We start from the raw sequence: 25,297 nt of genomic DNA, 5'->3' as shown, positions 1-25,297 counted from the left end.
AGGGCGTTTCCCTGCTTACGGTCCCTGCTTACGGACTCCAGATTCCCCTTGGCCTAGACAGGCAGTTTGGAAAATGGATGGATGGATGGATGGATAATAATTGGCTGTGCAATAAAAACATTTTATGTAATTTTTGGTGTTTAATAATAATGATGATGATGATGATGATAAAAGATATTATTAATAACAGTAGTAAGATGGTTTGTACATCAAGGTTGGGAGATCAAATAAAACACAGAACAAAAAGCGGACAATCATAAAGTCCACTGGAAACATTTGTGGGTTGATTTACACTTAAACAAAGAGCCGACGAGACTCTCTTTAGCAGAAAAAAAGAACCTGTAAATAGCACAACAACATCAATGTGGCACCTAAAGTCTCACTGACTTAACCAACAACAAACAAAGACTGTAGCAACAAGAAAGACACACCTAGAAGCAAATCACAAATATTTCTAATCTCAATATTTCTGCCCCCTTGTGGTGACCCGCTTCATGTAAAATAAAACACATATAAATTTATTATTCTATTGATATGACTGACAATGGCATAAACATACTTTGTACTTTTCAAAGTACTATTCAGTTCTTTATTTCTTTATGTGGATTTGTTTATTTCTTAAACGTTACAGTTTTTTTTTTTTTTTTTTTCAATCGCTTTGGCACATTTTTTCGAAACAGTCAACATTCTCTAAACTGTAAGTACAATTGTCACAACTGTTTGCTAGAACATCAGAACTCTATTGCATGTCAGCAAAATGTAGTTACTCACACAAAACATTTAATTCATGCTTCAAAACCTAGTTATTGTGTCAGTAAATTGGCTAATAAAAGTGTTTTTGTCATCGTGTGAGACACACTGGTCAAAATATTTAGATGTTTTTTCACCATTGCAAGAATGTCAGTTTTGTCTAGCTGATTGCTCTTGTGTCTCACACTGAGCTTTTAGACAGATTCAGACATTTCAGGTATAAATTTACTGGAAAAAGTCATACTACAAAAAGAAAATGAACATTTGTATTTATACAGTGCATATATTTTTGTAGAAATGTGTTACATGTAAACTGAAAGTTCACAGTTTCTTATTCATTTTTACACACTCTATTATGTTTTCCCCTAACATCACCACCACATATTTTTACATATAGAGTATCATTCTTACATTCTTATACCACACAGTCTATCTTACTATTGCTCTTCCACAACAAGCAACTGTGAATTGTCAGTTTACATGTAACATATATCTACGTCCTGTATAAACACAAATGTATTTATACAGTACTGCTGTAGCTGCTGCTGTTTAGGGTTATGACATTCCTCCATGTTCAAAAATGGTAGTGATTGTGCTGGGCAAACTTTGATTGGTTGATTAGTAAGACTTTGATTCCTATTTCATTACAATGGCAGACCATTTTAGCAGACATTACAAACATTCCATGTCAGACATGTATGTAATATACATGCATATCTGACAGATTTTGATAACTGAATGGCTCACATGATGAAAGAATGTTTAGTTGTGAACAGTTTGACAGTTTCACTAAGAATCAAATTATCACTTTAGATCAACAAGCCTGCGTTTAGTTATTGTGCAAATTATACACAATTGTACTTATTCTTTTGCATATGCGCCAAAACACATGCAATTTACTTAAATCAATAAGAAATTTAAATCCGATGTGAACAAGAAACTAATTGTTCAGACATCTAAACTTATTGTTTTGAGGAAAAAAAGTAACAATTGAGCCAAAGCGATTGAGAAAAACTGTAATAAAGAGAAATGATTGACAGCACCTGAAAGGTTTAGAGTATTAGCCACTAGATGGAGACATTGAGTTTTGCTTTCCTTTTATAATTATTTCTTATTGACTGTTTTAAATTTATCTGTCTTTATTGTTTAATGCTGCACAGAAATATAAACTGGATTAATGCTATGAAATATGTTCAAAATATGAAGTTATGAAACATGAAATTGTAAATAAAAAAATGTTATTTTATTGTTGCAATGCAACAAAACTTATTCAGTCCAAAAACTACTGTTTATTTTTATACTTTATTACATGTGTGCATTAGCTTTATGCACATGGAATAGATCATATTTTAATTCTACTGGAAACTATTTGTGGTTCTGTCAATTGGTGCATTTCTGTTGATAGGGTCCAGTGGAAACATTTGTGGTTGGTACTTATAGCTGCACACAAGAAGAGAGAAAAAGAAAAAAGTAAGAATGAGTGGAAGACAAACGTACACAGGAAACCCATTATTTGTAATTAGTTATTATTGTTTTGTTTTGTTTTTTGGGTTTTTTCTTATTTTGTTTAATCCAATAAAAGATTTCAAATTAATGTTGTTTTTAAAAATCAGTGCTATTTCATTACGAAAATATAATTTGCAACCAGAAAAAGTGCAAATAAAATGTAATAGCAATACTTTAAACTTTTTTTTTTTTACTTTATTTATTTTGTTAGTATTTTATTTGAACATTTGAAATATTTTTTTTATATTTGTGTATCATGCATAACTGTATATGTAAATACAATTATATAAAAAATGTGCTGCAAGTTTTTTGTATGTGTGTGCATGTGAACTAAATGTGGTGAAAGAGTTCAGAAATCATAGTTGACGTTGCTGAGTACAAAAAGAGAGCAATAGAAAGTACGTTTTCAGTAAGTTGTTTAAACTGAGCAGTAGAATCACATCTTGGCATAGGGATATGAAGATGTCAGCAGTCTATAAGAGACTTCAGTGTGGAGGCAGATCTTTCCAGTTTTACTCGTCTCACACTGATGTTTCTCTGTAGGATCCCTCTGAAATGAATAGGAGAAGCACATGAAACAAACTAAACTATTGTCTTTGGCATGGCAAAGCTTAAAAAAACAAGTAACAATATACAGTAGATACAATTTCCCTAAAACAAGTAGCAATATAGATACCTTAATAACATTCGCAGTGAGTATCTCTGCATTCTGCTCAGAATCTAAAGATCAAATGAAAATATGACAGTACAGTGAGAAAATAATGCAAGTCTGAACATAGTAACTTTAAGCATGTATGTGCTCTTAAATACATAAAAATGTTTGTACCATGTAAACACAACACAAACACAAATGCTACTGTATCATTCTAATACAGTTTAGTCATTTTTTACTATAAACAACATTAAATATGTGAAACAGTTCAGAATCAGCTTCTCAAAAAAGCTCACATTAAGGCAGCTACACAATAACAGTTTTGGTAACACTTAATGTTACAATGTAATTGTTACACGTTACATGTAGTTACCATAGTAATAACAGTAAGTTATGCATAATTACATGCAACTAAACGTAAACCTAACCCTAATCCTAACCTATAGTAAGTACACGTTGTTAATTAATATTTCTCAGTACTTAAATGTATAACTAGATGGAAAAGTTTGGTTGCTATGCAGTGGCTAGGGTACTCAAGGTGGTTGCTAGGGTGTTGTTATGTGGTTGCTAGGATATTCTGGGTGGTTGCTAGGGTGTTGCTATGCGGTGGCTAGGGTACTCAAGGTTGTTGCTAGGATATTGCTATGCGGTTGCTAGGGTATTCTGGATGGTTGCTAGGGTACTCAAGGTGGTTGCTAGGGTGCTTCTATACGGTTGCTAGGGTACTTGGAGTGGTTGCTAGGGTATTGCTATGTGTTTGCTAGGGTATTCTGGGTGGTTGCTAGGGTGTTGCTCTGTGGTAGCTAGGGTATTCTAGGTGGTTGCTAGGATGTTGCTATGCGGTTGCTAAGGTACTCAGGGTGGTTGCTAGGGTGTAGATTTATAAATAGATTTATAATTTATAATTTGTTTGCAGCTTTGATTGCTGACCAAAGACATTAGGTTTTATATTGAGAAAATCATAATAAAAGTTGTCAAGGAAACAAACAGCGAACGAGATACCTGCAGTTTTCCTCTGACAGATGCAGTACACACAGATGGAGGACAGGAGTGAGGAGAGGAGAACACACACCGGACACACACTGAACAGCAGCGTCCAGCAGAGAACACAGTCTGATACACGAGGAGTGGGGGTGATGTTCAGTCCAGAACATGAAATTACTTCCCCTATATAAAATAAACATAAACATATACAAAAAAAACTATATCATAAAAAAATATCTTCAGTCAGAAAGGTAAAGTGCTCCAGAATTCCACAAGCAATAACGTAATAATAACTAGCAGAATGTTTTCTTACCTGCAAAAGAGAGACGAGTTGCTCGGTTTCCATAATAGTACAGTTCAAATCGGGAGGTCCTGCCTTTTTCATCTTTATACACTTTATCCTCTATTTCTCCACAGTAATACAGTCCCAGATCAGAGACACTGATGTTAGTAATATGTAGATCATAAGAATTACTGGAGCTGTTGTAGATAAAGCTGAAATGCTGAAATGTCTCCTGGTTCCATATTCTAAAAACCAGAGAGGGTTGATTTTCCTGAGAGCAGTTTCTTATCCATACAAAGAGGAAACCATGAGTTACAGAGCGATCACAGTAGAGAGTGATGTTGTCTCCTGGTCTGACTTTCATCTCCACTTCTGCTCCATAGATTCTGTTCTGACTGAACAACAAAACACCTGTAAAAGAGCAAAATAACTTAATAAAGCACTTAAATTTGAAATATGTATTACCATACAAAAATATTCACAGTAATATTGAAATTTACGTTCGAAAAACTCTCAAAACAGCTGAAAACTTTCTTTTTTTTTCTTACACGTGAGCGCGACGAGAGCAAGTCTTGACCTCTCCATCTCTGTGAGTGACTGTGAATAACTGACACTGGTGAGGGTCTTACAGACGTCAGCTCTCATCTGATTGGTTCACGTCAATGGAAAATATTTTCTAAAATGTTTCACGTCACAGAGGGGTTGGCCAATAAATTAGGTTATCATGTGTACGTACAAAGAGTAGTATTAACCAATCATTGGTTACCCTATAGACTTTTTTACTCTAATTTGCTGATTGGTTTACAAAAACGGAAATCATCATCAAACAGATATGAAGAGGATGTAAAACTTTTATTTCTCTGATAGATATGATAGATATGTTTAGTATCAAATAATTTTGATTCATACATGCAGATAATCATCTTCAGTTGAGAAATTTTGTGCTTTACATTTCAGTTGGTCAAGTCAAAGTTCAGCTGTAAAATTCATGATGTTCTCTGTTGTAGTGGGTACAAACCAGCAACGTGTAAACATGTCAAAACAGGAAACCACAACTCTTATATTCAGGCCACCTTCACATTTGCTGCTGTGCCATGTCGTCAAACTCTCACATTCTCTTACTTAATCACTGGTCAACAAGCACAAATGTTTCCATTAGACTATGTGTGGTTTTGTGAGTTGGTTAGAGTTCACACATTTGCATGAAGGAAGCTTGCTCAGCTTGTCTGTGGTTATACTGACACTGACAGCAGTCCATCGAGCTGAAATTAGCTTAGAAATTATAGAAATTATATTAGAAATTAGAAATTATATTCTAAAACAGTAACAGTAACACATGTGAAGATCAATACATCATATGATAAATCATCTACACAATACTACACAAAAGTGTGTGATGCTTTTTATAACCCAACGTTTCGACATACCTTGACAAAGGCTTTTTGCAAGCGAGTGTGCAGTCAGATCTCATTCATATAAATTTATCCCTCTTGACCTCGGACGGTGTGCGTTTGTCTATGTCTTTTTGGTAATGCTTTTTATAACAATCATTAAAGTTGGCATGAAATGAAAGTTGTGATCATCTTCCCTGTTTCCAAGTGAAATATCTTCACGAACAAGAAAAATGTATGAAATGTAAGGCAGTACTTGATTTTGTCCATTAGAAATTGATTGGATAGTTGTTGTTTGCTATTGTTGTGATGTCATGTGAGTGACAGTAAACAAGTCATCAGATAAGAGAAGAGATGTCACTGCAAGAGAGAAGGGAAATTATTTTGATTCAATATTAATAAAAAAACAATAATGTGTGTGTGTGTGTGTGTGTGTGTGTGTGTGTGTGTGTGTGTGTGTGTGTGTGTGTGTGTGTGTGTGTTCTTGTAAACATGGTTTATGAGGACACTTCCTGTGTCCTCATAAATCAAATGGCTTAAAAAACATACTAAACTGTGTTTTTGTTTTTCTTAATTCAAAAAATGCAGACAGTTTTCTGTGATGGGTATGGGGTAGGGGTAGTGTAGGGGGATAGAATATACAGTTTGTACAGTATAAAAACCATTACGCCTATGGAGAGTGTGTGTGTGTGTGTGTGTGTGTGTGTGTGTGTGTGTGTGTGTGTGTGTGTGTGTTTACTCTACTTATTAGACATGGAATCAAAGCTTTGTCCAGAGGCACACAGATATTTGCACATTATTTAAAATATAAAAAGACGAACATGTTTTGAATAAATGTGATGTAGGCTAAGTTGTTAAATATGAAATAAATATGTGATGGGATCTGGGAAAACCCGTCGGATGTCGTGCTGGAACGTTTTCAGTAAAGTCAAAAAATAGGTTGAATGTCTTTTTTTTTGTCAAAATTGGGTTTTCATTAAATTATTATTCTATAACATCTTGTCTATCATCTCTGAAAATATCTTGGCAAAATTCTGTTAAGTGCAGAAAAATAGTGATTTATAGTGGCAAGCTGAAAAGACTGTCTTTCTCTAACCTTACAGAACACACCCGATGGAAATCGGCCATAGCGTTCCCTCTCTTAACACTACAAAGACAGTTCACCTATCAAAATAAACCACATAACATGTAGAATGAAGGTGTATTAATGCAAATTTCCCACCAGTCCTGTATAAACTACGGCACGCAAAGGTTTTTTTTTTTTTTTCTAAATCTTATCATGAGAAGGCGGAGCACGAGAGAACAACGGAGCTATAATGAACACACATGTTAAATTACTGTTACTGTAACATTTTTTATTGTAAAACATTGTTCAAATATTGATACTGGAATCTTAAGTCTTTAAGTAACGGCCAAATGTTCACAAGTTTGGATCGCTAAATCTTGAATGACTCAACAGTTGAATGAATGAGTGTCACGTCCCGCTGTTTACTTCGAACTGGAAGACACTCCCACTTTTGGCGCAAGGCCTCATGGGGTGTAGGAAACTTGCGAACGTTTGGCTTATCCTTAAAGATTTAAGATTCCAGCATCAATATCTGAACAATGTTTTACAATAAAAAATGTTACAGTAACAGTAATTTATTATTTATGTCAGGAGTGTCTTCGCTAATTAGCACACAAAATACCATTGGTATGCTACTTCATAGATATACATAATAAAGGCTTACGGCGGAGTCTCTAACGTCATCACCGGTGGCCATCTTGTCACAGGCAAGCTTTCTGGCAGGCTCTGTGGTACCTGATGTAAGGTGAGTGATCTGCACGAACACAAATACTCTTATCTCGCTGAAATCTTGATGGATTTACAAATGGTTTGGTTTCTTACAAACATTATTAACGTGGCTATAATTCTGGATGCTTGAACATGTTGAAATTGCAGCTTTTCTTTTCGAAAAATGACTTAATCGTGCAGCATAGTTGTGTATCACGGCTACTTGCGCAAGTTATCAAGGCTGAGACCACAATCAAGCTGTTCAATTATATAGGATTTACTGACACCAATAACAATTTTATGACAACCAATCTTTTGTCTAAATTACAATCTTTGTGGATGTGGTTGTAGTTATTAGCTGGCTAATAACAAGAAGCTTTGAGTGAGAACTAGTAGTTACAGTTTAGCTGCTACCCAGCAATTTTACATCAGTGGGAGAGGCAGAATTGCTCTTTCTTTTCAATATAACTTAAGTTGCACATGATTTCCAATCAGTTTGGTTTGTTAAAAACATCTTACATTATGATACAGGAAATTGCTGGCTTTATAGGAGAAGATGCCAGACTTTTGTGCAGCCTACGGATGCTCCAATCGCCGTAGTCTCAAAACGAGAGCCCATGGGATCACCTTTCACCTGTAAGATATGACAATATTATGATTATATTTGGGATAATCGTTAGTTACTTAGTGGATGTATGTACAATATAGGTCCTGTTACACAGGAACAGCGGGGCTATGACATAATAGTATTACAAGATTGTTGTTGACCCAAAGCTTTTTACAAGTTTGTTTACACAATAGCAGAATGTTTCTTTTGGACACCTTTTTTTTTTCTTTTTTTTTTTTTTGGAACAGTGATCTCTGAAGTAGGCACAGTGCAATGTCGAGGGGAAAAGCCTAGTAAATGGCCCAACCCTGAAGAAGTTAAAATAAACATGTAATAATTCAAATTATTTTATTATAATAGTAATATTCATATTATAAAAGTGTATATATATATATATATATATATATATATATATACATATATCTCATGTTGCCATTCTGTACACTGAGTTTTAGTAGCCTATATATTGATTTAACATAAATAACTTGTGCGTGTGTATATTCATTGCACATATCTGTTCTGTTCAATGTTATTTTCATATGGAAGTCCGTGGTTATAATTATTCATAAGTATGCAGTGTCATAAGTACATCTCTGACGTTTATAACAAACCAAACAGTTTGAAAATCGGTAGAAAATTGAGCAAGTTATGGTTATTTAAAAAGTACATGCACCATTAAAACACAATGTTACGAGTTAGCGAGCTGACTGTTACAAGATGGCGGTTATCAGTTAGATAAAAACTGGTATTACACCCAACATTTCTGCCCCCCTCACTTCTGAAATGATGGCTACGGCCCTGAATATGGTTCAGATCACTCAAATAAATGGAGGCGCCCTTAAATGGTCAGTAATGGAGCTTGGGTGTCATTTTAGTGTCATCTTTATTTCACTTTCATAATTTATTTAACTTCTACAATAATCTGACAAGTGTCTTCTTTAAAACAAGACCAACCTTAGGTCTATATTCCAAAGCATTCTTGAATTACAAACATTTATGTTTGGATAGTGCATTTTCATGTCAATGCGAAAAAAAGGGGGTGACAGTTATTTAAACCTGTTTTTCTCAGAATTCTGTTCCTGAAAATCAGAGCGATCGGACGACTTCAGATAACCATAACTTTTGTTACAGACAAGCTATGAAAACAGATTTGGAAAGGGCTCGAATTCAGCTTTCAGATGGTATTATAACCTGTGATACGTAAAATTTCACCATGTGATGTTTGTTGTTTTTTTTCACAGATCACATCACATATTGTTAAAGGAGCTGTCATGTTGCGTGTTGTCGAGAGGCCAGGGAGGAGTCAGGAAGGCTAAGTACACAGGAGTGGTTTTCCCAAATGCCAGTCATGCTTTATTTTATAAGCATTGCAAAAGCAGGTACAGCCAACAAAGTACAAAAAAAAGAGAAAGAAAAAAATACTGTGAGCAGCAAAACCTGGCACTAAACAATGCCTAGTGGCACATCCACAATATAAAACTGCATGTCTCACCTCAGACAAACATGTTCACACCCTTGCATCATACACAGAATGCCCCAAACATACTCAGACAATGGATCAAATGGACCAGTTTCCCGCCAAACACTAGTGGGACAAACCATTGTCACAGGGTGGAACCCTTCCCCGTAACACTTCTCACAGAACTTCACAGCATAAAAATGTCACATAAATACATATTCAACAACTAATTTCTTACTTTCAGTCATCACAATACCAACAAGCACAACATATAAACACAAAAGAAACATTTAACACATTATAGCATTCCCATCTCTCCCCAGCTTAAAAAATGGTATGACCGACCATAAGGCAAACTCTGGCTACGAGCGCTACCAGAGCCAACCCCTAAAATACTGGCCCTGCAAGGTAAGATCTAACCTGTGCTATAATATGCCGAACAACCACACAAACAAATAAACAGAAAAAAAACAATAAAGAAATACTTTAAAACAAACAATGACTCTTTTATATTTACCATACTTGAACAATTGCTGTTGGTATTGTCCCTCAATACATACATCAACACGCATCAAATAATAAACTTTTCATACAATCAATACAAACACAGAAAATACTGAGCACTGGTGCTCTAGTGATGATGGCATTGTCCAGGTTCATCATCACAGGAGCTAATGCACACGTGGCTTTTCCTAATACTTAATCAAACAGAAAGTAGAACCACATATACTTCATCTTTCAGAATGAACATTTCTGTTGTTCAGTGCGTTCAGCAGTGGGAGCTGTCCAATGTGCTGAATTTATACTGGTCCTCTGTAGGTCACTAGATGGAGTGAAACTGCTACTCAAGTTAAAACGCTGCTTCTATTTTGACAGCAGCCCTTTCAACCTCTACAGCACTGGATGTATAAGATCACTGTCCTCTTCACTCCTTCTCTTTCAGGCTTTTGAGTGTCTTTTTCCACTATATCTTTATCCAAGACTAAATCAGAGATTCCCAGATCAGGTCAGATGAACTTTTCTGTGTTTGAGATGAATGTGAATGGTATATTTAGAACAGCTGTTAGGCATCAAACGCAGACGTGGTTATTTCAGATATGACAATGAGACACCTTATACAAGAATGTATGGCTGTGTTCATGTGATTATCTAACAAATGACAGTCCTGTAATATTATTTCCCATCAGAGCTAAAACACACAGTGATAGCAGAGGAGAAAAGTGTCGCCAAGCCTGAAAACATGTAATTGCCTGTTATTTCATCTTTTTTTATTATTATTATTTTTATTATTATTATTTATTTGTACAAACCCGATTCCAAAAAAGTTGGGACACTGTACAAATTGTGAATAAAAAAGGAATGCAATGATGTGGAAGTTTCAAAAATATTTTATTCAGAATACAACATAGATGACATGTATCATTTTAAGGGAAAAATAAGTTGATTTTAAATTTAATGGCATCAACACATCTCAAAAAAGTTGGGACAAGGCCATGTTTACCACCGTGTGGCATCCCCTCTTCTTTTTATAACAGTCTGTAAACGTCTGGGGACTGAGTAGACAAGTTGCTCAAGTTTAGGAATAGGAATGTTGTCCCATTCTTTTCTAATACAGGCTTCTAGTTGCTCAACTGTCTTAGGTCTTCTTTGTCGTATCTTCCTCTTTATGATGCCCCAAATGTTTTCTATGGGTGAAAGATCTGGACTGCAGGCTGGCCATTTCAGTACCCGGATCCTTCTTCTACGCAGCCATTATGTTGTAATTGATGCAGTATGTGGTCTGGCATTGTCATGTTGGAAAATGCAAGGTCTTCCCTGAAAGAGACGACGTCTGGATGGGAGCATATGATGTTCTAGAACTTGGATATACCTTTCAGCATTGATGGTGCCTTTCCAGATGTGTAAGCTGCCCATGCCACACGCACTCATGCAACCCCATACCATCAGAGATGCAGGCTTCTGAACTGAGCGCTGATAACAACTTGGGTTGTCCTTGTCCTCTTTAGTCCGGATGACATGGCGTCCCAGTTTTCCAAAAAGAACTTCAAATTTTGATTCGTCTAACCACAGAGCAGTTTTCCACTTTGCCACAGTCCATTTTAAATAAGTTGCAAATTGGTCCTCCAGCTGTTCCTTTTATGTACATTTAACTTTTCCGGCCTCTTATTGCTACCTGTCCCAACTTTTTTGGAATGTGTAGCTCTCATGAAATCCAAAATGAGCCAATATTTGGCATGACATTTCAAAATGTCTCACTTTCAACATTTGATATGTTATCTATATTCTATTGTGAATAAAATATAAGTTTATGAGAATTGTAAATTATTGCATTCCTTTTTTATTCACAATTTGTACAGTGTCCCAACTTTTTTGGAATCGGGTTTGTATTATGCATGTATGTCTTTACGCAACACAGTCATAAAATGCTAACATCAACGTGTAAAGAGAGCAAAGTGTGCATGTGAATGGCTGATTAGTTGGTCAAAAATAGAACCACACACACACACACACACACACACACAAACATACTTGTATACATGGTTTACTTGTATGTGTGCTTTATCCCCCTACACTAACCATACCCCTAAACTTACCCATCACAGAAACAAAAACAAAAAAATATATATATATATTTTATGCCATTTGGTTTACGAGGACACAGGAAGTGTCCTCCTAAACAATCTTTACATTGTAATACCCATGTAATACCCAAATATACACATTTGTGTCCTCATAAATCACACACACACGTCATTCTCGCCCTTAATTTATTAATGTGCAGTAGTATGGAAAGACATTATCAAAAATGTTAATACAATAATGATAATAATAAATATATAATAAAATGTACAATTAAAAAAAATTTATAAATCATCTGTTCCTCAACTGACCGACATCGACATTGTCTATGTTTGACTACTCTGTTTTTAAGCTGGAAGAATGTCTGATATCTACTCACGTGGAAACAGAAATTAATGCCACAAGGAAAAATAAACTTCACGCCAAATCCAAATTAGGGTCAAGCTATTTTATTGCTGTTGTTTTTAGATCTGCGTGTGTGTTTCTTGTGTCAAACTGAAGATGATATTCATTTCCCCAGTATTTCCCCACAACAAATGCCACATAGAACTCATTTTTGTACAAATTTTTTAAAATGCCCTGCTACATTTTTAGTAGGAGTTGCCTGTGGCCCATTCTGCAACAAGTTTTACATTGTGACCCTTTGGAGGCATCCCACCATCCAGTCTCAAAGATCTAGGCTGTGTCTGAAATCACATACTTCCCTATAGTAGGCAAAAAACAGTATGTGACAAAAGAAGTATGTCCGAATACACAGGACTCATAAAAGTGTAGGCCTACTACTTCCAGTGAGATTCTGAAGTGTGCATATGATGGACAATTTACTATCCCATGATGCCACGGGACAGGATTTCTGAATGGCAGTGAAGTGACGCAACAGGTCACATTATAATGACAACATGGCAAATGTAGTAAGTCCAGATGACATTCATAGTCATACTACACAGATTCATACTATATAAAATGTACTTTAAAAATAAGTACCTGTTCAAGAGAGTATGTGGATGAAGCCACAGCAATGAAAAATGGACTTCCGACTGATCACTCAATGATTCATTCAAGATGGTGGATCTTTAATGTCATATATTTTATGCAGTGTTATTTTATTATTGATATACTATTATAGTTTTTGTTGATATTTTCAATTCAATTTTATTTTTTTTAATTTTGTTTTGTTTTTGCATTTTTATTAGTTTTGTAGTTTAAATATATCTAGTATTAATTATCATTTTATTATAGTATTATTAATTTTGTTCTGATTTTATTAGTTTTTTTTTTTTTTTTAGTTGTTTAGTTTTGATTTAGTTATTTTAGAAATTATTAGAAATTATTTTAGAAGTTATTTTAGAAATGTTTCATTGGCAACTAGCTGAAATAATTTTATTTTATTTATTTATTTATTTTTTTACATTTTATTTCAGTTAACAAATAATTTATTTTACGTAATGGAAATATATGTATGGTTTTAGTTTTAGTTAATAATAGTTTAGTAGTTAATAATAACCCTGATTTTGGTTCCAAATTTTAAAAAAAATTCATTGCAGGAGATATTGTGCAGATGAAATACTTTAGTTATAGAATAAATAAATGATTGAATGGACTTAATGGTCTAAATGTCTCGTTATCACCCACACCTTATTTGCCCTTTTAATTCAACTACAAACAGGGTTACTGCAATAACCCTCTAATAACTCTATAATCCAGTTTTCTCTGTCAGATTTGAATTTCTGCAAAGTGTGGAATGGATTTTTTGTTGGACTGGACAGTAAAACACTGTTGTAGAAACTCCGTGAGCGCCACCTACTGGCCATAGAGAGTTTCCATGACTTTTTAAATTTTCTTTTTATAGGGCCAGAAACACATACAAACATGCATACACAATAAACAACAACAACAATAATAAATGAATATGCTCCTCCCACTTATGTTCTTTTGCCACTTATCTTTAATATATCTTTAATGATTTGCCAAACACACTGAATCAACTGAATAAAAACATGAATTGATATATGATTTATTTGCTATATTACCTTCACATAAAAAAATGTGCTTTAAAATATTAGTCAAATGAATGTGGAGTGTAACAAGCATTTAAAATGTTAAGACATTTTGCAAAAAGCAAATCCACACTGCCCCCCTCAGGCCACTAATAAAACTAAACACACTTACAGCTCTGACAACCATGAGTCTCTTTCAGACACAACAGATCACGGACAAGTAAAAATATACATTTCCATACTATAAACATCACTATCCATTACATACAGTGACAAAAAAGAAAAACATTCCTTTTGACACATTATTAAATGGCATGGCACTGATATCTTTAGCATTATTTGAATATCATTTGAGAGGTCATGTAGGATTGCCAAAGTAAAAAGGAAAGTAAAAAAAGCAAAACAACTGAAACCAGCTCTTTGTGCTTTATTCTGAGAGATGCAGTAAATGTGATTCTTCCTCGTCCATCAAAGAGTCTAAAGAAAGACTGCCGCTGTAAATCAAGCTTTTGCTGCAAGTACGCAAAGTTGCAAACCAATTTCACCACAAACTCACCACATGAGCATTTATACACACCAACTCCTTTCTTCTGTCTCATGTTCACACAAGCACTAAACTGAATGGAAACATTTGTGGTTAAGATTGTCATTTCTTTAACTGGAAACAAAGCAAGACCCTTCCTCAAGAAAAGACACAGACAGTGCACTTCAGTAAAACTCCTTTGAAGAACAACTCTGATGCTTTGAATATTTAAATTTGTTTTGATTTCAATTATTATTTCAAGAATTAAAAGCACAATTAGAAAAAATGCAGACCTAACATGCACCAGTTCAAAGAAAAATAAGAAAACAAGAGGAAAAACAAAAATGTATCTTACTACAGAGAAGCAACTAAAGTGGGCATTTCTCTTTTACCTTTACAGTTATAAGACAGATTTTTAAGATGAGATATATAGTTTGCCTGTTTGCTTGTTGCTAACTGTTATCCAAACACACTAACCTACTCAAGCACATAATGCTTCATCCGCCATGGAGTATGTTTTAGGAAAATTTAATGAGACTAGCTGTAAAATTGAATCAGATAAACATTGCAATCATCCAGTTTAAGAGAAATATAAATATCTTAAACAAAACAACACTTCATACAGGAAACATACTTCTACATCCTGTTATTCAGGTCATCACGGTGTTCACAAAGGCTGTACTAAAACAACAAATAGAGGAATACAACATTGTACTGTACTGAGGACCAGAGTAACAACAGTAAGAATAACAGCTCATGAAAAAAAAAAAAAAAAAAAGTTAAATAAAGTATCCAGTCACTTTTTATAATAGGTGTATTTAACTTTGTACTTACATAAAAAAGAAAAATAAATACAAATAAAAATAAAGTTAGGTAAATGTTAATTTGTATTAAAACACTTCTGTGCTTCTGTTGAGGTGGGATTCGGGTAAGTTTAGCGGATCAATTATAATTATAGATGTGATTACAGATATTAATTACAGCAGTATTTACATGCAGGTATTTTTAAATATAAGTACAATGTAAAAACATGTTTACACAATAAGGACATTGTATCACATTATTAATTTAAATGTTAGTACTAGTAGTTAAAGACACTTAATGTAAAGTGGTATCAAGTATCCAAGTATGGAATTATGTATCTTTTACATTGAGATGTAACGAAAGTACCTTGTATCATTACGTGATGTTACATGATAATGACCTTTATCATATTTGGAAAGTTTCAGAAAGCACCTCAGTTCTATTTTAGTTCTATTCCGTGTCTGTTCTGACCTGAGCATATGTACTGAAGTCTGAACACTGCACTCGCTTTGTCTTGCGTCGTTTTTGTCTCCTGGTTTTCACGTCTAAAGATGCATAACACACCTCTTCATCCTTAAACTGGAATGAAAGAAAATTCATGAATTAATAAAGTTGCTTTCTGAAACTTACATATATTATATTTATATGTCATTAATGAACGTGTGTTTGCATTGTTCATACCTCAATGGTATTTCTACCTTTTGAAATGTCTTTTTGATCTGTCGCAGCATCTACAATGGATTGTTTAAATTAGAACATTACTGGTTTATGCAATTGCATTTCAATTTCAATAAATTACTCTAACTGACAAAGCTGTTTATCAGCATATTAAAGTAAAACTGTGGTAGTGCAAAAGAAGAGTGTGAAACAATGAATGATACCTGTAGTTTTCCTCTGACAGAGGCAGTACAGACAGATTGAGGAGAGAAGAACACACACCGGACACACACTGAACAGCAGCGTCCAGCAGAGAACACAGTCTGATACACGAGGAGTGGAGGTGATGTTCAAGAGTCCAGAACATGAAGTTACTTCCTCTACATAAAATAAACATACATATCAATGAATGCTGATTTTATTATTATTATTATTATTATTATTATGCTCATATTTCTTCTTCACTGAGAGAGGTAAAGCATACAGTCATGAGGTGTGGCAGGTTCAGAACAAAAAGCTCAATATAAAATAAACAAATGTATCAATGAATGTTAGTAAAAATATATAAAAATATTTTTTTGTTATGTTCATCTTGCTTCTTCAGTGAGAAAGTTCTCCAGAATTACACAAGCAGAATTACACAACTAGCAGAAATGTCTAGTTACCTGCAAAAGAGAGACGAGTTGTTTGGTTTCCATAATAGTACACTTCAGTTGAGGAGATGATGCCGTTTTCATCTTTATATACCTTATTCTCTACTTCTCCACAGTAATACAGTCCCAGATCAGAGACACTGATGTTAGTAATATGTAGATCATAAGAATTACTGGAGCGGTTGTGGACAGAGCTGAAACGCTTTAATGTGTTCCGGAACCATTTTGTATGATCCATTTCGAGAGAGGGTTGATTTTCATGAGAGCAGTTTCTTATCCATACAAAGCGGAAACCAAGAGTTACAGAGTGATCACAGTAGAGAGTGATGTTGTCTCCTGGTCTGACTTTCATCTCCACTTCTGCTCCATAGATTCTGTTCTGACTGAACAAAAAAACACCTGTAAAAGAGCAAAATAACTCAATAAAGCACTAAAATCTGAAACATGTATTAACATACAAAAATATTCACAGTAATATTGACATTTACATTAGAAAACTCTCAAAGCAGCTGAAAAATTTCTCAAAACCATTTTTTCTTACACATAAATGCGACAAAAGCATTTCTTGACCTCTCCATCTCTGTGAGTGACTGTGAGTAACTGACACTGGTGAGGGTCTTACAGACGTCAGCTCTCATCTGATTGGTTCACGTCAATGGAAAATCTTTTCTAAAATGTTTCACGTCACAGAGGGGTTGGTCAATAAATTAGGTTATCGTGTGTACGTACAAAGAGTAGTATTAACCAATCATTGGATACCTTATGGACTTTTTGGCTCTGATTGGTTTACAAAAATGGAAATCATCATCAAACAGATATGAAGAGGGGGTAATACTTTTGTTTGTCTGATACATGATAGATACATTTAGCATCAAATAATTTTGTTCCAGACATGCAGATAATCCTCTTCACTTTTTTTTTATTTTTTTTTATTGAAGTTCAGTTGCATGTGAAATTCATAATGTTCTCTGTTGTAGTGGGCACAAACCAGCAACGTGTAAACATGTTAAAACAGGAAACCTCAACTCTTATATTCAGACCACCTTCACATTTGCTGCTGTGACGTCGTCAAACTCTCACTTCACATCTCTTACTTGATCACTGGCCAGCAAGCACAAATGTTTCCATTAGACTATGTGTGGTTTTGTGAGTTGGTTAGAGTTCACACATTTGCATGAAGGAAGCTTGCTCAGCTTGCCTATACTGTGGTTATACTGACACTGACAGCAGTCCATTGAGCTGAAATAGCTGCATTATATTCTAAAATGAGTGTGTGTGTGTGTGTGTGTGTGTGTGTGTGTGTGTGTCCTTTGGGGCCCCTAGTGAAGAAAAAAAAATTAAATCAAACATTCAGGTAAGGTTCAACACTCTACGTTTATGCGTGCGCTTTTTTTTTTTTTTTTTTTTTTTTTTTTTTTTTGCTGTAATTAGTTTATCCACTAGGTCATGATACACAAGGTAGCCAAAGAAAAACTGCATAAACAGAACAGACCGGCGTGCATGCAAGCTACAGCAATGATGAAGGCCTACACAGACGAGAGATTGTGCCAAGAGATTAGAAAGTACCTTCATTTGTACAACTCTAGCATGAAAGAATACAAAGATATTTACATGGGTTGTAATTCCTGGCGAGAGACTGCTCAAAACTGCGCATACGTCGAACGCCTGTATGAGTCAAGTGAAGTATAATTTGCAAGGCTGTACGTTCGACTGTGTTTAAGTATGCTAGCGCATGCTTAAAAAACTAAGTATACCCAGGGCTTTAATGCTCCTGTCATATGCTGTGTTCAGACTTAAGTTTTGTTTGATGTTTGCTACATTCAGGAAGTGTACTTTCTTGGAGCAGATAAAGTAAAAAGGTTCATATATCTGACTGCTTGTATTCATTGATGAAAATGTAGCCATGTGCAGTAATATTGAAAATTGAGGATGCAACACATCGTGATGCATTGTGGAATCAAATCGAATCATTGACATGATAATCGTAATCAAATTGAATCGTGAGATCAGTGACGATTCACATCCCTACATTCCTGAACCTGTCTAGCAGACTGGCTTCAATATAAGCTGTTTTTAGACTAATGAGAAAATTTTGAGTTCTGAAACTTACACGATGTTTTTATAGTACAATAATGTGGCTTTTCCTAATACAGAAAATACAACCACATATACTATCAGAATTAACATGTCTGTTGTTCAGTACGTTCAGCTGTGGGAGCTGTCCGATGTGCTGAATTTATACTCGTCCTCCATACATTTAAAGGTGAATAATTCTTCTTAAAAATCAATCGTCCTGAAATGACCACAGAGGTTGTTCCTGAACTGCCTGTCTGCCTCGACAAGACTGCAGAGGCTGTCATGATCACCAGCAGGAGTGCCTTTGAGAGCCACCAGGGGGCACTCCATCACAGACTTTTGCCATTCCATCAAAGACTACATCACTATTTATTGCAAGGTTTTGCCTAGTGTTGCACTGCATCACTGAGCATTATTCCTGATTTCATGTACCTTAGCTTTTTGGATTATGTCTTTGGTTTAACTGCACATGGAACCTCAACCTTCACATCTCCGAGCAGTGGCATGACACAAAACCAGAATCAACATTGGCTTGGATTTTTGGAGATGGTGAGAACTCTGAGATTTAAAAGATGGCCCAGAGGTGGCTTTTTTTCTTACTCAACAGGTAAGATATTTTATTGAAACAATAGATAGCCATGTAACTCTCTAACAGAGTTCATTGTAAATCATTATTGTAAAGGGTGATGTCTTTATGGGTTGTTGTAGCGATGTGCTGGATTTTTTTGAAACCCGCAGTCTGTGCTTCATTCTGAGATGCAATAAATGTGATACTTCCTCATCCATCAAAGAGTCTATAGAAAGACTGCCACTGTAAATCAAGCTTTTGCAGTCATTGCATGCAAATAAACCAATTTCACCACAAACTCACCACATAAGCATTTACACTGACAAACTAACCCCTGTCTTTCTACTTCTGTCTCATATGCACACAAGCACTAAACTGGATGGAAACATTTGTGGTTAAGATGGTTATCTTTTAACTGAGAAAAATACAAGACCCTTCTTTGAGAAAAAAAAAAAAAAAAAAAAAGGAACAGGGCAGTTAACCTCTTTTGAAGAACAACTCTGGGGGTTCAAAAGAAACACTTCAAATAACTTTTTTCAGTTTCGTTTTAAATGTAATAAAGAAACAAAAGGTGCAATTAGTAAAAGACAGACTTTACATGCATCACTCTAAAAGAAAAACATAAAAAGGAACTCACAGCAAAGGAACTAAAGTGGGCATGAATGTACGTTTTTTTTTTTTTTTTTTTTTTTGTAGTAATTGTAAGACACTCTAAAATTCTCATATCAACACTTAGTTTACATTTTACAACCCACTTCTTGTGCCTGTCAGCTGTTATCCAAACACACTCTCCTGCTCAGCAGACCCAGAATGCTTCTCTTTCATTCAGCATGGAGTGTGTTTCAGGGAAATTTGTGGTCATCCATTTTAAGAGAAGTATACATAACTTAAACTAAACAGCACTTCATACTGTAACAAGTCCACTGGAGGCAAGGCTTGACGAACCCATGTGCAGTTTATTTAACATAAATCCAAACATAAACAAAGTATAAAACAAAGACGTGGCATGACTTGGCTACTTGGCAAAACAAAACATGAACATAACATAAGCTAAGCTAAGCTAAGCTAAGCTAAGCTTACCAACAATGGTACAGGGAATAATGCATGACAAGGACACATGGCAAACACAAGGGTTTAAATACACAAGGGCTAATGACATGACAAGACACACCTGTGCACAATAAAGACAAAGAACCAATCAGAACATGACAACATAGAACACATGACAAGGGGAGCACATGGCAGGATCACATGACTAGAACATTACAAACAAGGGAAGCACAAGACATGGGAGCATATGGCAAACAGGAAACATGGCAATGAAAACATAACAAGACAAGAATAAACTTCAAAAATAAGACATGAAACATGAACATGAAAACAAAACCAAAACTAGACGTGACACATACAGGAAACCCACTTTTACATCCTGTTATGAAGGTCATTACTGTGTGTTCACAAATAAGTAATGAAGTCAAACGTTTGCACTCTTTTCTTGTGCCGTTTTTGTCTCCTGGTCATCACGTCTAAAGATGCATAACATACCTCTTCATCATTATTCTCATGGAATAAAAATTAATATTATGTTTTGTGTGTGTGTGTGTGTGTGTGTGTGTGTGTGTGTGTGTGTGTATAATATATATTTACAAATGATAAAAAATAAATAAAAAAAACATATTTTTACATATCACAAAACATTTCCGGCAACCAGTAGTCTTCCCTTATTATGTATATCTGAGTGAAATTGCATCTCAGACAAGAAAAAATGGAGAGCGGGACTTGATTTTGTACATCGGAAATTGATTGGATGGTTGTGGTTTGCTATTGCTGTGATGTCATGTGAGTGACAGGTTGTCGTTAATAGTAAAGGTATGAGTTTCGTTGTAAGAGCGAGAGGAAATTATTTTGATTAAAGATCACAAGGGCACATGAATTTAAAAAAATTTTTGAATAATCATGTGCATGGATAAATCATTTATCATAAACACTGCAATGTTCCCTAAAACTGAATTTTGATTTCATGGTGACTTTAAGCATGTATGTTTTTGTATGTCAATACAATATTTCTATCTTTTTTTTCCTGACAGCCAAAGGTGAAAGCTGACCAGAGACTTCATAAGCAAGAGAAATAGCCTCGACTATCCACTTGCTGACTGTCTGTTTAGATGCAGGGAGACCCTTTTTCGATGATCCAAAACAGACAAACAGCTGATCAGTTTTCCTCCACAGGGCAGCTCTGTGGACAGAGGTATCCAGCGCCCTCACTGGACAGATAAGATTCAGCTTTTTCTGGTCCGGTTCTGAGAAAGGAGGAGGACAGAAAGCTTGCAACATGATAGGCCGTGGTACGTTGGTCGGCACCTTAGGGACATAGCCTGGTTTAGGGTAAAGAAATGCCTTCCCCAGTGCAAACTCAAGACATGTAGGGGATACTGATAAGGCCTGAATGTCTCCTACTCTTTTAAGGGACAAAATGGCTAGAAGGAATATAGTTTTCAAGGTCAGAAACTTTTCTGGAACCGTATCAAGAGGCTCAAAGTGAGCTACAGATAAGCCTTCAAAAACCAATGGCCAAGTTTCAGGCAGGAACCCTGGTACGAGTTGCAGGCCACAGCCTCAAAGTGCCACAAAGGAAATTAATGTTATTAGAGGGTTCCTCCCCACAGATGCACCATCCAAATGGACATGGTAAGCTGAGATAGCACACCTTCAGTGTGGAAGGGGATAGCCCTGCTGAAAAACGATCTTGCAGGAACTCCAGCACTGGACCAACCGGGCAGTTAACTGGATCCCATTGTCACATACCGCACCAAGAAGTGAAAACTTTCCACTTCTGGGCGTAAAGTTTCCTTGTGGATGGAGCTCTGGAGTGAAGTATGGTCTCTACAACCTCGGTTGAGAGACAGAGTCTATGAGTTGGGCCCCCTCAGAGGCCTAACCCACAGGTTCCACATCTCTGGGCAGGGGTGAAAGATAGTGGAGAGCCATCGAGGACAGACACTAGATTCGAAAACCATATTCGGCTTGGCCAGTGCGGCGCTACTTATTCCTTCCCAACGGACCTTCTCCAGAACTCCTGGGAGCAGAACAGTTAGGGCAAAAGCATACAGTCTAGAGGGGCTGGGTGTGTGAGGGAGAGCCAAAGTGGACAGTGTGTCGTATCCTGAGACGCAAACAGATCCACTTCCACTTGACCATAAACATCCCATATATGATTCATTGCATCGGGGTGAAGTCCCCATTCCCCTGGCCTCAGCCCCTGTCTGCTCCTACGTTTTGGCTCCCCAGAATATATATTACTCTCAGGGAGAGCATCTTCCCTAGGGACCACAGGAGGATCTGGTGTGCCAGTTTGCATAGTGGATGTGAACGCAGACCAACCTGGTGATTTATGTAAGAGACCACCAATGTTTTGTCTGTACAAACAAGCATATGATGGCCTCTCAGATCTGGGAGGAAGTGCTTCAAAGCCATGAAGTTTGCCATCATCTCCAGGCAATTTATGTGCCATGAAAGATGATGACTCCTCCACAAACCCTGAGCTGAGCAACCTCTCGAGGCTGGTCTCTGGTGTACTCAAAGCAGCCACCTCGGTGACCTGAATCATACTTGTAGGAAACAACCGATTTGACTGCTTTTCAACCCTCCTCAGAGGGTACAAGCCTGAAGCCTGTGTGAATGCTGAGTCATGAACTCGCTGGAAACCGCTGTGCCCCAAAGCACCCTGAGGGCAATGAATGGAGCGGGCACCATATACTGAGGTATACACTGCTCCACTCTGCGGGGGACTGCCCTTTGAGACCTCTTTTGGCCCGAAGCCTTCTTCGCCTGAAGAACCGTCCTCAGATCTGGCTTCTGCTTAGAAGCCCCAGAAGGTTGGGGATGGCGAGGGAGGTATCGTTTAAATGCCTCTGCTTGCTTTTTAGCTTCCTGAATCTCTCAACGACCATATTTACAGCGTCGCCGAAGAGGCCAGGGGGCGATAGCGGGGCATCTAAAAGGAAGGTCTTGACTTTTTCCTTTATATCAGACAGATTCAGCCATAGATGTCTCTCTGTGGCCACCAGGGCTGCCATAGGCCGCTTAATTCCTCTGGTGTTCTCCTTGGTGGCCCTGAGAGACAAATCTGTAGCCCGACACAGTTCTTGAACTGTGTCAGGCCCAACCCCCTCGCTACCATCCAGGTCCCTCAGCAGATCAGCCTGATATGCCTGCAGTACAGACATTGTGTGCAGACACACACCAGCCTGACCTGCTGCCGTGTATGCTTTTCCCACTAGAGCTGATGTAGTTTTTAATGGCTTAGTGGGAAGCGTAGGGGCCTTCAGGGACAATGCTGAACCGGGAGACCGATAGCTCACAAGCGTCTGTTCAGCCCTGGGCATCGCCCCATAGCCATACTCTTTCAACCACCTTATATCAGAATATGCATGGACTTGGAGGCTGAAAAGACGGGAGGAGTATGGCTTATTTGATAACTTGTTATGGAGATCGGAAAAAAAATTGAAGGCCCCGTGGTGGAGGTGTTACATTTGGAGACAGAAATCACTCGTCCAGTTTGCTTTTAGGATGAGCGGCTTGTTTCTCGGCTAGTCATTCAATGCTTAACTTTGACACAGCACGAGTTATCACCTCCACCAGCTGGGGGAAGAGATGGCGAATCCTCTTCCCCTCCTTCAACGCTTAACACCTCCCCCTCCTCAGAACTGGATAGCTGAAGCTCCGGGCTCTCTCCCCGGGCACAAGAAGCTGCAGAGCGGACTTCCGACACTATAGAGGGAGCGCTGGATCCTGCAGATAAAGGCAGAGAAAAGGCAGCACCCATCTCAAACCCCTCTGAGAGATCCATTTGCAAACCCCATGATTTCTGTCTCCGTGCTGCCTCAGCAGCAGTGGGTCCAGAGCCATGAGGAACATGAGCCTGATCTCTTTCCTCAAAAAGTGACAGGCGGGAGCAGAGTGTGCGAAGCAGCAGCCTCTCACAATGCTTGCAGTCAGCCCCCTCGAAAACTGACAGAGCATGCTCCACTCCCAAACACATAACACACAAGTCGTGAGTATCTCCACCTGTAAGGAAATGAGGGCAAGGAGATGTCTAAAATTTTAAAATGTATTATCTGGATGATATCTTATATGTTGTATAATTTATATAATAATTGTTTAAATAATTGTTTAATTATATCTGCAAGGTGCTAATGCAGTTGTGACTTTTCTTAATGCTTCCTTAATATTCAGGAAGGAAAAAAAACATCTTCATCGTTCAGAAATTCTTCTGCAGATGTGGTTCAGTGGGTTCAGCACTGGGAGCTGTCCAATGTGCTGAATTACTTCTGATCCTCCACACCAAAAATCTTTTCTAATTACATTCACTATATTCTATAATTGTAAGGTCAGTGTGTGATATGACAAGATTATGTACATTTCTCATTAACTGAACAATGTCTGATATACATTTCCTTATCGGTCTTAAACCAGTAACCCATTAAATGTGAAAAGCCTTTAGATGTCCTTGGAATTGGAAATGCATATAGAAAAAAATTCATGAACATGGCAATTACATTACATTATTTGAATTTTCCCACACTTAAAAATTGTCAGTCTGTTTTAATTGAAAGTTTAATGAGTAACTTTGCCTCCAGAAATATTTGTATGAAAAACAATTGTATCATTATTGTTGTTGTTTTTTGTTTGTTAGTTTTTTTGGTTTGTTTTTCTGTGAAATTAACTAGTCCTGGAATGTTTACCTCATCTCAATGTACCTGCTACTTCAGTTAATTGTCACATTCATTCTCTAGAGTCCCATTGTAAACAAACAATAATCAAAAACATGAGGTCAATGTGAGATCAACTAAAACTTCAAAAAGGTTTAGTTTTAGGTTAAACTGATCAAGGCCATTTGGCAAGTGAGATGTTGTTTGGCCAAAAGGTGGTGCTGTAACAAACCAGAAAAGACCTGCAACTTGATAAATGAAAATGGTTTCAGCATGACTGTTAGCAAACACCATTACAATCACAACTGTAATTGTTTTTTGT

General features: G+C 36.6%; 2 protein-coding genes across 13 annotated transcripts in view; both read right to left on the bottom strand.

The window, feature by feature from the left end:
• The window catches only part of stim2a (tromal interaction molecule 2a), a 165,035-nt gene that overhangs the window by 22,517 nt on the left and 117,221 nt on the right, over positions 1 to 25,297 (bottom strand). Inside the window, exon 15 of the mRNA XM_051905667.1 lies at positions 15,992 to 16,041. The gene's annotated coding sequence lies outside the window, so the exon portion shown is untranslated. The remainder of the gene's footprint in view (positions 1 to 15,991; positions 16,042 to 25,297) is intronic.
• LOC127518776 (uncharacterized) overlaps positions 1 to 25,297 on the bottom strand; it is a 147,082-nt gene that overhangs the window by 79,945 nt on the left and 41,840 nt on the right. The gene's annotated exons all lie outside the window — the stretch shown is intronic.

This window comes from Ctenopharyngodon idella, chromosome 1, assembly GCF_019924925.1.
Source record: "Ctenopharyngodon idella isolate HZGC_01 chromosome 1, HZGC01, whole genome shotgun sequence".
NCBI lineage: Eukaryota > Metazoa > Chordata > Actinopteri > Cypriniformes > Xenocyprididae > Ctenopharyngodon > Ctenopharyngodon idella.
This window is presented reverse-complemented; position numbering and strand designations above follow the sequence as displayed.